This window comes from Chiloscyllium plagiosum, unplaced genomic scaffold (genome assembly GCF_037043375.1).
Source record: "Chiloscyllium plagiosum isolate Xiang-an unplaced genomic scaffold, Cpla_swu_hap1 HiC_scaffold_10, whole genome shotgun sequence".
NCBI classification, from domain to species: Eukaryota; Metazoa; Chordata; class Chondrichthyes; order Orectolobiformes; family Hemiscylliidae; genus Chiloscyllium; species Chiloscyllium plagiosum.
The window spans coordinates 91,550,874-91,564,402 of record NW_028270148.1 but is presented as its reverse complement, the minus strand read 5'-3'; the positions used below and the strand labels follow the sequence as shown (position 1 = coordinate 91,564,402).

Below are 13,529 nucleotides of genomic sequence, written 5' to 3'. Positions count from 1 at the left end.
GCCCTACAAAAGCAGGGCCACAAAAAATTGAATCAAACTCTGAGTGTTCCTCTCCACGGAAATCTTTAGTAAAAGGCGAAAGATTTATACGATCTGAAGAGAAACCAGAGTATACTAAAGAACTCGCTAACCTTACCCTCAACCCACTATGCTTGTAGCTCTGTAGCATCATGCTGACTGACCACACTGACAAGTATCATCAATACCACAGGACAAAGAACTTAATTCACATTAGGTTCAATAGCGCAAACTAGTTACTATCCCACAGAAAGAGGGGTAACTATATCCTTTCGCACCGTTATGTTCCAGGTATGTTGATGAAGGGGCGGGGCCTCCCTCTCGCCCCGCTGGAAACGATATTGCTGGTTGTAGATCCTGTGCTCTTTACGCTTTGGATGGCGAGACGAGCACCGCCTCTCTCACTCTTTGTCCTCCTCAAGTGTTTTTTAAAAGGTGAGAGGCCGAACGAAATTTAAAGCGGCCGGGGGTGCTGATGCCCCTCAGGAATTGCATGCTTTCAAAATTTTCAGTTCCGATTTCTGAATTATCCCACACCAAAAACCGTTCTGATGAAATCAAAGGTAGCATTTAAATACAAAACATTCCAAGTGTGAGGGAACTGCCCACCGACCCCATTCGCACAACTTGTGTCATGTGAGACAGACAGGCGTTTCAGGTGCTCAGTGTTGAAACAGGCTGTACCGACTGCATGGCCTAGTCCTGGGGCAGCCCAGACCTGGCTGGGCATCTAGGAGGTAGAATAGAGGAGCTGAATACTATTTCAAAGGAGAAAGACTGTGGAAATCGACAATATAGTGGGATTTGAGAATCCTCTTGCATGAATTCCAAAAAGCTCGTACAGGTATTCAATTTCAGCAAGTAATGGGGAAGGCAAATTGAATATTTACTCTTATTTCAAAGGACGTCAAGTATAAAAGTAGGGAAGTTTCGCTAAAACTATACAATGCGCTTGTTGGACCTCAGCTGGAATACTGTGAACAGATTTGGGACACTGATTTAAGGATATTGACACTTGAAGTAGCCAACAGAAGGCACACGAGGTTGATACCCCGTTTGAAAGGACTGCCTTACGTGCAGACGTGGACTAGTTTGATTTTGTACTCATTGTAATTTAGAAGAATGAGAAGCAACCTCGTTAAAACATTCAAGATCCTTAGCGTATTTGAGCAGGTGAAAGGAAAGAGATTGTTTCCCCTTGTGGAAGAGTCCAGGAGTGGAAGGTCAAAGCCTCGAAGCCGGGAAGTATTTGGGAATGTGATAGGTAGATGAAGGTGGGGTTGAAGGTGATAGGTCGGAGAGGAGAGTGGAGCGGGTAGGTGGGAAGGAAGGTGGACAGGTAGGACAGTTCAAGACTGCACTCCCAGGTCGTCTCCTAAGCCTGAACGTTTTAAGTCGCCCTGGCACTCCGCCAAGGACATGCAAGTCCTGGGCCTCCTCCACCTCCAAACTCCAGCCACCCGATGTCTGGAGGAAGAATGTCTCATGTTCCACCTTGGGACAGTCTAACCACACAGGATCAATGTGGATTTCATCAGTTTCCCCATTTCGCCTCCTCCCACCTTATCCCAGATCCAACCTTCCAATCCAGTACCGCCCTCTTGAGCTGTCCATCCTCCTTCCCACCTATCCGTTCCACCCTGCTCTCTGACCTATCACTTCACTCCCAACGTCAACTGCCAGCTAGCATTCCCAGCCACCTTCCCTCCCCCCACTGCCATTCATCTCCTAGCCCCCTTGTTTCTGATGAAGAGCTTACACTCAAACCGTCGACTCTCCTGCTCCTCGGACGCTGCCTGACCGACTGCTTTTCCAGCACCACACCGTTCGACCTCCCACATTCACTATTCCGAAGACAATATTCTTTCTCAGTTAAAACTCACACGACACCGGGTTATAGTCCAACGGGATTATTTGGAAGTACCAGCTTTCGGAGCGCTGCTTCTTCATCGGGTACATCCACATCAATATTCCTTCTGTCACTCACCTTTTCTGAGACCTAATAGACAGCACCGAGGAGTAGATGGCGAGAACCATTCCCGATCGACAATGAGACTTTTACACAGGATTTATATAATAATGAATGGAAATACTCTATCAAATCTGTGTGCAGCCAACAAAAGCAGCCTTGCCAAAACAGGTAGCAATGAAGACACCCCATAAAATTAAGACCTAGGCAAAAGCAACAAAGTCCTCATTTCTGATAAAACAAATCCCAAGGAAAAAAAAAGCTAAATGCGTTGCCAATAGCACCAGGACACTGCTTTAAGAGGAAAGAGAAGGAAGCTCCCAAACCGTAGGAACTATTCACATGACTACCCAGAAAACATGGCGAAACAAGGAAAACCCCCACACAACATAAAAGACGGAAAGTACAAAACAAGACAAACACTTCATTTCTTTCTTTGCAACTATAGAACAGCCCTACAAAAGCAGGGCCACAAAAAATTGAATCAAACTCTGAGTGTTCCTCTCCACGGAAATCTTTAGTAAAAGGCGAAAGATTTATACGATCTGAAGAGAAACCAGAGTATACTAAAGAACTCGCTAACCTTACCCTCAACCCACTATGCTTGTAGCTCTGTAGCATCATGCTGACTGACCACACTGACAAGTATCATCAATACCACAGGACAAAGAACTTAATTCACATTAGGTTCAATAGCGCAAACTAGTTACTATCCCACAGAAAGAGGGGTAACTATATCCTTTCGCACCGTTATGTTCCAGGTATGTTGATGAAGGGGCGGGGCCTCCCTCTCGCCCCGCTGGAAACGATATTGCTGGTTGTCGGTCCTGTGCTCTTTACGCTTTGGATGGCGAGACGAGCACCGCCTCTCTCACTCTTTGTCCTCCTCAAGTGTTTTTTAAAAGGTGAGAGGCCGAACGAAATTTAAAGCGGCCGGGGGTGCTGATGCCCCTCAGGAATTCCATGCTTTCAAAATTTTCAGTTCCGATTTCTGAATTATCCCACACCAAAAACCGTTCTGATGAAATCAAAGGTAGCATTTAAATACAAAACATTCCAAGTGTGAGGGAACTGCCCACCGACCCCATTCGCACAACTTGTGTCATGTGAGACAGACAGGCGTTTCAGGTGCTCAGTGTTGAAACAGGCTGTACCGACTGCATGGCCTAGTCCTGGGGCAGCCCAGACCTGGCTGGGCATCTAGGAGGTAGAATAGAGGAGCTGAATACTATTTCAAAGGAGAAAGACTGTGGAAATCGACAATATAGTGGGATTTGAGAATCCTCTTGCATGAATTCCAAAAAGCTCGTACAGGTATTCAATTTCAGCAAGTAATGGGGAAGGCAAATTGAATATTTATTCTTATTTCAAAGGACGTCAAGTATAAAAGTAGGGAAGTTTCGCTAAAACTATACAATGCGCTTGTTGGACCTCAGCTGGAATACTGTGAACAGATTTGGGACACTGATTTAAGGATATTGACACTTGAAGTAGCCAACAGAAGGCACACGAGGTTGATACCCCGTTTGAAAGGACTGCCTTACGTGCAGACGTGGACTAGTTTGATTTTGTACTCATTGTAATTTAGATGAATGAGAAGCAACCTCGTTAAAACATTCAAGATCCTTAGCGTATTTGAGCAGGTGAAAGGAAAGAGATTGTTTCCCCTTGTGGAAGAGTCCAGGAGTGGAAGGTCAAAGCCTCGGAATTGGAGAGCAACGACAACTTTCAAACTAGGTGAGGTAATGATTTTATGGGATCAGCCTGCAGAACTGATCGGGAAACTTTCTGATTCCCACTCTGAGATTGAGACTGCACTAACAATGCTGGTCTAGAGCTGTCGGATCCAGTTGTGACTTCCCAGCAAAGTCCATTTGGGAGAGCATGTCCCATGACTACGTGCGTGATATCCTGGCAAAGGTGTTCCCCTGGTCGAGGCTGATGAGGCAGGTATTCAGCTCCTGACCTGCACCCAGCTGATCATTCCCTGCGGAGTGTGAGGCTCTCAGAGATCATCCTCCGTGGTACAGCACAGGTATGGTTGGGGCGAATCACCAATCCCAGATCAGACCTGACCCGGTTGGCGAAGACCTTTGACCTTGTCATCCGCATTCAGCAGTGAAAGTGATTGCCAATGTCTAATTTCCTCATCCACCAATTCCGCTCATAGTTGAGTTTGGGGGTAGCTTTCCGCATACTGTGGTACACCTCCAGCAGATCCTGGCCAATCAAGCCCCACAGAGCCGAATACAATTCGCTTTCACTCACCGCGGTGCACAAGTTTGCATTTGCCAGCAGTTTCCCAGAGTGACCCTCGAAATTGGGGAGCAACGACACCAAGCACCTTCCTCAGTCAGGAGAAAGCAAGGACTGCAGCTGCTGGAGATCGGAGTCGAAGAGTTTTGTGACGGATAAGCGCAGCCGGTCAGGCAGCAACTGAGGAGCAGGAGAGTCGAGGTTTCGAGCATAAGCTCTTCATCAGGAATGACGGGGTGGCCCAAGGCAGCTGAGAGATAAAAGGGAGAGGGGTGGGGCCGGGAAGTATTTGGGAATGTGATAGGTAGATGAAGGTGGGGTTGAAGGTGATAGGTCGGAGAGGAGAGTGGAGCGGATAGGTGGGAAGGAAGGTGGACAGGTAGGACAGTTCAAGACTGCACTCCCAGGTCGTCTCCTAAGCCTGAACGTTTTAAGTCGCCCTGGCACTCCGCCAAGGACATGCAAGTCCTGGGCCTCCTCCACCTCCAAACTCCAGCCACCCGATGTCTGGAGGAAGAATGTCTCATGTTCCACCTTGGGACAGTCTAACCACACAGGATCAATGTGGATTTCATCAGTTTCCCCATTTCGCCTCCTCCCACCTTATCCCAGATCCAACCTTCCAATCCAGTACCGCCCTCTTGAGCTGTCCTACCTGTCCATCCTCCTTCCCACCTATCCGTTCCACCCTGCTCTCTGACCTATCACTTCACTCCCAACGTCAACTGCCAGCTAGCATTCCCAGCCACCTTCCCTCCCCCCACTGCCATTCATCTCCTAGCCCCCTTGTTTCTGATGAAGAGCTTACACTCAAACCGTCGACTCTCCTGCTCCTCGGACGCTGCCTGACCGACTGCTTTTCCAGCACCACACAGTTCGACCTCCCACATTCACTATTCCGAAGACAATATTCTTTCTCAGTTAAAACTCACACGACACCGGGTTATAGTCCAACGGGATTATTTGGAAGTACCAGCTTTCGGAGCGCTGCTTCTTCATCGGGTACATCCACATCAATATTCCTTCTGTCACTCACCTTTTCTGAGACCTAATAGACAGCACTGAGGAGTAGATGGCGAGAACCATTCCCGATCGACAATGAGACTTTTACACAGGATTTATATAATAATGAATGGAAATACTCTATCAAATCTGTGTGCAGCCAACAAAAGCAGCCTTGCCAAAACAGGTAGCAATGAAGACACCCCATAAAATTAAGACCTAGGCAAAAGCAACAAAGTCCTCATTTCTGATAAAACAAATCCCAAGGAAAAAAAAAGCTAAATGCGTTGCCAATAGCACGAGGACACTGCTTTAAGAGGAAAGAGAAGGAAGCTCCCAAACCGTAGGAACTGTTCACAAGACTACCCAGAAAACATGGCGAAACAAGGAAAGCCCCCACACAACATAAAAGACGGAAAGTACAAAACAAGACAAATACTTCATTTCTTTCTTTGCAACTATAGAACAGCCCTACAAAAGCAGGGCCACAAAAAATTGAATCAAACTCTGAGTGTTCCTCTCCACGGAAATCTTTAGTAAAAGGCGAAAGATTTATACGATCTGAAGAGAAACCAGAGTATACTAAAGAACTCGCTAACCTTACCCTCAACCCACTATGCTTGTAGCTCTGTAGCATCATGCTGACTGACCACACTGACAAGTATCATCAATACCACAGGACAAAGAACTTAATTCACATTAGGTTCAATAGCGCAAACTAGTTACTATCCCACAGAAAGAGGGGTAACTATATCCTTTCGCACCGTTATGTTCCAGGTATGTTGATGAAGGGGCGGGGCCTCCCTCTCGCCCCGCTGGAAACGATATTGCTGGTTGTAGATCCTGTGCTCTTTACGCTTTGGATGGCGAGACGAGCACCGCCTCTCTCACTCTTTGTCCTCCTCAAGTGTTTTTTAAAAGGTGAGAGGCCGAACGAAATTTAAAGCGGCCGGGGGTGCTGATGCCCCTCAGGAATTGCATGCTTTCAAAATTTTCAGTTCCGATTTCTGAATTATCCCACACCAAAAACCGTTCTGATGAAATCAAAGGTAGCATTTAAATACAAAACATTCCAAGTGTGAGGGAACTGCCCACCGACCCCATTCGCACAACTTGTGTCATGTGAGACAGACAGGCGTTTCAGGTGCTCAGTGTTGAAACAGGCTGTACCGACTGCATGGCCTAGTCCTGGGGCAGCCCAGACCTGGCTGGGCATCTAGGAGGTAGAATAGAGGAGCTGAATACTATTTCAAAGGAGAAAGACTGTGGAAATCGACAATATAGTGGGATTTGAGAATCCTCTTGCATGAATTCCAAAAAGCTCGTACAGGTATTCAATTTCAGCAAGTAATGGGGAAGGCAAATTGAATATTTACTCTTATTTCAAAGGACGTCAAGTATAAAAGTAGGGAAGTTTCGCTAAAACTATACAATGCGCTTGTTGGACCTCAGCTGGAATACTGTGAACAGATTTGGGACACTGATTTAAGGATATTGACACTTGAAGTAGCCAACAGAAGGCACACGAGGTTGATACCCCGTTTGAAAGGACTGCCTTACGTGCAGACGTGGACTAGTTTGATTTTGTACTCATTGTAATTTAGAAGAATGAGAAGCAACCTCGTTAAAACATTCAAGATCCTTAGCGTATTTGAGCAGGTGAAAGGAAAGAGATTGTTTCCCCTTGTGGAAGAGTCCAGGAGTGGAAGGTCAAAGCCTCGAAGCCGGGAAGTATTTGGGAATGTGATAGGTAGATGAAGGTGGGGTTGAAGGTGATAGGTCGGAGAGGAGAGTGGAGCGGGTAGGTGGGAAGGAAGGTGGACAGGTAGGACAGTTCAAGACTGCACTCCCAGGTCGTCTCCTAAGCCTGAACGTTTTAAGTCGCCCTGGCACTCCGCCAAGGACATGCAAGTCCTGGGCCTCCTCCACCTCCAAACTCCAGCCACCCGATGTCTGGAGGAAGAATGTCTCATGTTCCACCTTGGGACAGTCTAACCACACAGGATCAATGTGGATTTCATCAGTTTCCCCATTTCGCCTCCTCCCACCTTATCCCAGATCCAACCTTCCAATCCAGTACCGCCCTCTTGAGCTGTCCATCCTCCTTCCCACCTATCCGTTCCACCCTGCTCTCTGACCTATCACTTCACTCCCAACGTCAACTGCCAGCTAGCATTCCCAGCCACCTTCCCTCCCCCCACTGCCATTCATCTCCTAGCCCCCTTGTTTCTGATGAAGAGCTTACACTCAAACCGTCGACTCTCCTGCTCCTCGGACGCTGCCTGACCGACTGCTTTTCCAGCACCACACCGTTCGACCTCCCACATTCACTATTCCGAAGACAATATTCTTTCTCAGTTAAAACTCACACGACACCGGGTTATAGTCCAACGGGATTATTTGGAAGTACCAGCTTTCGGAGCGCTGCTTCTTCATCGGGTACATCCACATCAATATTCCTTCTGTCACTCACCTTTTCTGAGACCTAATAGACAGCACCGAGGAGTAGATGGCGAGAACCATTCCCGATCGACAATGAGACTTTTACACAGGATTTATATAATAATGAATGGAAATACTCTATCAAATCTGTGTGCAGCCAACAAAAGCAGCCTTGCCAAAACAGGTAGCAATGAAGACACCCCATAAAATTAAGACCTAGGCAAAAGCAACAAAGTCCTCATTTCTGATAAAACAAATCCCAAGGAAAAAAAAAAGCTAAATGCGTTGCCAATAGCACCAGGACACTGCTTTAAGAGGAAAGAGAAGGAAGCTCCCAAACCGTAGGAACTATTCACATGACTACCCAGAAAACATGGCGAAACAAGGAAAACCCCCACACAACATAAAAGACGGAAAGTACAAAACAAGACAAACACTTCATTTCTTTCTTTCTTTGCAACTATAGAACAGCCCTACAAAAGCAGGGCCACAAAAAATTGAATCAAACTCTGAGTGTTCCTCTCCACGGAAATCTTTAGTAAAAGGCGAAAGATTTATACGATCTGAAGAGAAACCAGAGTATACTAAAGAACTCGCTAACCTTACCCTCAACCCACTATGCTTGTAGCTCTGTAGCATCATGCTGACTGACCACACTGACAAGTATCATCAATACCACAGGACAAAGAACTTAATTCACATTAGGTTCAATAGCGCAAACTAGTTACTATCCCACAGAAAGAGGGGTAACTATATCCTTTCGCACCGTTATGTTCCAGGTATGTTGATGAAGGGGCGGGGCCTCCCTCTCGCCCCGCTGGAAACGATATTGCTGGTTGTCGGTCCTGTGCTCTTTACGCTTTGGATGGCGAGACGAGCACCGCCTCTCTCACTCTTTGTCCTCCTCAAGTGTTTTTTAAAAGGTGAGAGGCCGAACGAAATTTAAAGCGGCCGGGGGTGCTGATGCCCCTCAGGAATTCCATGCTTTCAAAATTTTCAGTTCCGATTTCTGAATTATCCCACACCAAAAACCGTTCTGATGAAATCAAAGGTAGCATTTAAATACAAAACATTCCAAGTGTGAGGGAACTGCCCACCGACCCCATTCGCACAACTTGTGTCATGTGAGACAGACAGGCGTTTCAGGTGCTCAGTGTTGAAACAGGCTGTACCGACTGCATGGCCTAGTCCTGGGGCAGCCCAGACCTGGCTGGGCATCTAGGAGGTAGAATAGAGGAGCTGAATACTATTTCAAAGGAGAAAGACTGTGGAAATCGACAATATAGTGGGATTTGAGAATCCTCTTGCATGAATTCCAAAAAGCTCGTACAGGTATTCAATTTCAGCAAGTAATGGGGAAGGCAAATTGAATATTTATTCTTATTTCAAAGGACGTCAAGTATAAAAGTAGGGAAGTTTCGCTAAAACTATACAATGCGCTTGTTGGACCTCAGCTGGAATACTGTGAACAGATTTGGGACACTGATTTAAGGATATTGACACTTGAAGTAGCCAACAGAAGGCACACGAGGTTGATACCCCGTTTGAAAGGACTGCCTTACGTGCAGACGTGGACTAGTTTGATTTTGTACTCATTGTAATTTAGATGAATGAGAAGCAACCTCGTTAAAACATTCAAGATCCTTAGCGTATTTGAGCAGGTGAAAGGAAAGAGATTGTTTCCCCTTGTGGAAGAGTCCAGGAGTGGAAGGTCAAAGCCTCGGAATTGGAGAGCAACGACAACTTTCAAACTAGGTGAGGTAATGATTTTATGGGATCAGCCTGCAGAACTGATCGGGAAACTTTCTGATTCCCACTCTGAGATTGAGACTGCACTAACAATGCTGGTCTAGAGCTGTCGGATCCAGTTGTGACTTCCCAGCAAAGTCCATTTGGGAGAGCATGTCCCATGACTACGTGCGTGATATCCTGGCAAAGGTGTTCCCCTGGTCGAGGCTGATGAGGCAGGTATTCAGCTCCTGACCTGCACCCAGCTGATCATTCCCTGCGGAGTGTGAGGCTCTCAGAGATCATCCTCCGTGGTACAGCACAGGTATGGTTGGGGCGAATCACCAATCCCAGATCAGACCTGACCCGGTTGGCGAAGACCTTTGACCTTGTCATCCGCATTCAGCAGTGAAAGTGATTGCCAATGTCTAATTTCCTCATCCACCAATTCCGCTCATAGTTGAGTTTGGGGGTAGCTTTCCGCATACTGTGGTACACCTCCAGCAGATCCTGGCCAATCAAGCCCCACAGAGCCGAATACAATTCGCTTTCACTCACCGCGGTGCACAAGTTTGCATTTGCCAGCAGTTTCCCAGAGTGACCCTCGAAATTGGGGAGCAACGACACCAAGCACCTTCCTCAGTCAGGAGAAAGCAAGGACTGCAGCTGCTGGAGATCGGAGTCGAAGAGTTTTGTGACGGATAAGCGCAGCCGGTCAGGCAGCAACTGAGGAGCAGGAGAGTCGAGGTTTCGAGCATAAGCTCTTCATCAGGAATGACGGGGTGGCCCAAGGCAGCTGAGAGATAAAAGGGAGAGGGGTGGGGCCGGGAAGTATTTGGGAATGTGATAGGTAGATGAAGGTGGGGTTGAAGGTGATAGGTCGGAGAGGAGAGTGGAGCGGATAGGTGGGAAGGAAGGTGGACAGGTAGGACAGTTCAAGACTGCACTCCCAGGTCGTCTCCTAAGCCTGAACGTTTTAAGTCGCCCTGGCACTCCGCCAAGGACATGCAAGTCCTGGGCCTCCTCCACCTCCAAACTCCAGCCACCCGATGTCTGGAGGAAGAATGTCTCATGTTCCACCTTGGGACAGTCTAACCACACAGGATCAATGTGGATTTCATCAGTTTCCCCATTTCGCCTCCTCCCACCTTATCCCAGATCCAACCTTCCAATCCAGTACCGCCCTCTTGAGCTGTCCTACCTGTCCATCCTCCTTCCCACCTATCCGTTCCACCCTGCTCTCTGACCTATCACTTCACTCCCAACGTCAACTGCCAGCTAGCATTCCCAGCCACCTTCCCTCCCCCCACTGCCATTCATCTCCTAGCCCCCTTGTTTCTGATGAAGAGCTTACACTCAAACCGTCGACTCTCCTGCTCCTCGGACGCTGCCTGACCGACTGCTTTTCCAGCACCACACAGTTCGACCTCCCACATTCACTATTCCGAAGACAATATTCTTTCTCAGTTAAAACTCACACGACACCGGGTTATAGTCCAACGGGATTATTTGGAAGTACCAGCTTTCGGAGCGCTGCTTCTTCATCGGGTACATCCACATCAATATTCCTTCTGTCACTCACCTTTTCTGAGACCTAATAGACAGCACTGAGGAGTAGATGGCGAGAACCATTCCCGATCGACAATGAGACTTTTACACAGGATTTATATAATAATGAATGGAAATACTCTATCAAATCTGTGTGCAGCCAACAAAAGCAGCCTTGCCAAAACAGGTAGCAATGAAGACACCCCATAAAATTAAGACCTAGGCAAAAGCAACAAAGTCCTCATTTCTGATAAAACAAATCCCAAGGAAAAAAAAAGCTAAATGCGTTGCCAATAGCACGAGGACACTGCTTTAAGAGGAAAGAGAAGGAAGCTCCCAAACCGTAGGAACTGTTCACAAGACTACCCAGAAAACATGGCGAAACAAGGAAAGCCCCCACACAACATAAAAGACGGAAAGTACAAAACAAGACAAATACTTCATTTCTTTCTTTGCAACTATAGAACAGCCCTACAAAAGCAGGGCCACAAAAAATTGAATCAAACTCTGAGTGTTCCTCTCCACGGAAATCTTTAGTAAAAGGCGAAAGATTTATACGATCTGAAGAGAAACCAGAGTATACTAAAGAACTCGCTAACCTTACCCTCAACCCACTATGCTTGTAGCTCTGTAGCATCATGCTGACTGACCACACTGACAAGTATCATCAATACCACAGGACAAAGAACTTAATTCACATTAGGTTCAATAGCGCAAACTAGTTACTATCCCACAGAAAGAGGGGTAACTATATCCTTTCGCACCGTTATGTTCCAGGTATGTTGATGAAGGGGCGGGGCCTCCCTCTCGCCCCGCTGGAAACGATATTGCTGGTTGTCGGTCCTGTGCTCTTTACGCTTTGGATGGCGAGACGAGCACCGCCTCTCTCACTCTTTGTCCTCCTCAAGTGTTTTTTAAAAGGTGAGAGGCCGAACGAAATTTAAAGCGGCCGGGGGTGCTGATGCCCCTCAGGAATTCCATGCTTTCAAAATTTTCAGTTCCGATTTCTGAATTATCCCACACCAAAAACCGTTCTGATGAAATCAAAGGTAGCATTTAAATACAAAACATTCCAAGTGTGAGGGAACTGCCCACCGACCCCATTCGCACAACTTGTGTCATGTGAGACAGACAGGCGTTTCAGGTGCTCAGTGTTGATACAGGCTGTACCGACTGCATGGTCTAGTCCTGGGGCAGCCCAGACCTGGCTGGGCATCTAGGAGGAAGAATAGAAGAGCTGAATACTATTTCAAAGGAGAAAGACTGTGGAAATCGACAATATAGTGGGATTTGAGAATCCCAGATCCAACCTTCCAATCCAGTACTGCCCTCTTGAGCTGTCCTACCTGTCCATCCTCCTTCCCACCTATCCGTTCCACCCTGCTCTCTGACCTATCACTTCACTCCCAACGTCAACTGCCAGCTAGCATTCCCAGCTACCTCCCCTCCCCCCACTGCCATTCATCTCCTAGCCCCCTCGGGCCACCCTCTCGTTTCTGATGAAGAGCTTACACTCAAACCGTCGACTCTTCTGCTCCTCGGACGCTGCCTGACCGACTGTGCTTTTCCAGCACCACACCGTTCGACCTCCCACATTCACTATTCCGAAGACAATATTCTTTCTCAGTTAAAACTCACACGACACCGGATTATAGTCCAACGGGATTATTTGGAAGTACCAGCTTTCGGAGCGCTGCTTTTTCATCGGGTATATCCACATCAATATTCCTTCTGTCACTCACCTTTTCTGAGACCTAATAGACAGCACTGAGGAGTAGATGGCGAGAACCATTCCCGATCGACAATGAGACTTTTACACAGGATTTATATAATAATGAATGGAAATACTCTATCAAATCTGTGTGCAGCCAACAAAAGCAGCCTTGCCAAAACAGGTAGCAATGAAGACACTCCATAAAATTAAGACCTAGGCAAAAGCAACAAAGTCCTCATTTCTGATAAAACAAAACCCAAGAAAAAAAAAGCTAAATGCGTGGCCATTAGCACGAGGACACCGCTTTAAGAGGAAAGAGAAGGAAGCTCCCAAACCGTAGTAACTATTCACAAGATTACCCAGAAAACATGGCGAAATAAGGAAAACCACACAACATAAAAGACGGGAAATACAAAACAAGACAAACACTTCATTTCTTTCTTTGCAACTATAGAACAGCCCTACAAAAGCAGGGCCACAAAAAAATTGATTCAAACTCTGAGTGTTCCTCTCCACGGAAATCTTTAGTAAAAGGCGAAAGATTTGAGGGGCCCTATTCTCTCCCTAGTTACCCTTTTATCCTTTTATCCTTAATGTATTTGTAAAATTTGAATCTCTTTAACTCTATTTGCCAAAGCTATCTCATGTCCCCTTTTTGCCCTCCTGATTTCCATCTTAAGTAAATGCAGTTTAATTTATCAGCCCTACGTTGTTCTCTGCTTTGTTTCTGCCTGCTCTGACTGTTTGACTTGCTGCTTTTCTCAACTGTACCAGCCTCAGATTGATCTCTTTCCTCAGTATCCCCCTGGGTCTCACCCCTCCACCTTAATACTTTAAATCCTCCTGAGCAGC

The 13,529-nt window shown here is 46.8% G+C and overlaps 5 non-coding genes and 1 pseudogene across 5 annotated transcripts; all 6 read right to left on the bottom strand.

Annotated features, from left to right (window-relative positions):
• Positions 1-113, bottom strand: LOC148149010 (U5 spliceosomal RNA). The gene has a single exon (XR_015758553.1). It is a non-coding gene; the product is annotated as a U5 spliceosomal RNA (small nuclear RNA).
• Positions 114-2,439: 2,326 nt separating this feature from the next.
• Positions 2,440-2,552, bottom strand: LOC148149009 (U5 spliceosomal RNA). The gene has a single exon (XR_015758552.1). It is a non-coding gene; the product is annotated as a U5 spliceosomal RNA (small nuclear RNA).
• Positions 2,553-5,713: 3,161 nt separating this feature from the next.
• On the bottom strand, positions 5,714-5,826 carry LOC148149008 (U5 spliceosomal RNA). The gene has a single exon (XR_015758551.1). It is a non-coding gene; the product is annotated as a U5 spliceosomal RNA (small nuclear RNA).
• Positions 5,827-8,157: 2,331 nt separating this feature from the next.
• LOC122547415 (U5 spliceosomal RNA) lies at positions 8,158-8,270 on the bottom strand. Its single transcript, XR_006310994.2, has one exon. It is a non-coding gene; the product is annotated as a U5 spliceosomal RNA (small nuclear RNA).
• Positions 8,271-11,431: 3,161 nt separating this feature from the next.
• Positions 11,432-11,544, bottom strand: LOC148149007 (U5 spliceosomal RNA). The gene has a single exon (XR_015758550.1). It is a non-coding gene; the product is annotated as a U5 spliceosomal RNA (small nuclear RNA).
• A 1,590-nt stretch (positions 11,545-13,134) lies between these two features.
• On the bottom strand, positions 13,135-13,237 carry LOC148149006 (U5 spliceosomal RNA; annotated as a pseudogene).
• Between the last annotated feature and the right edge of the window lie 292 nt (positions 13,238-13,529).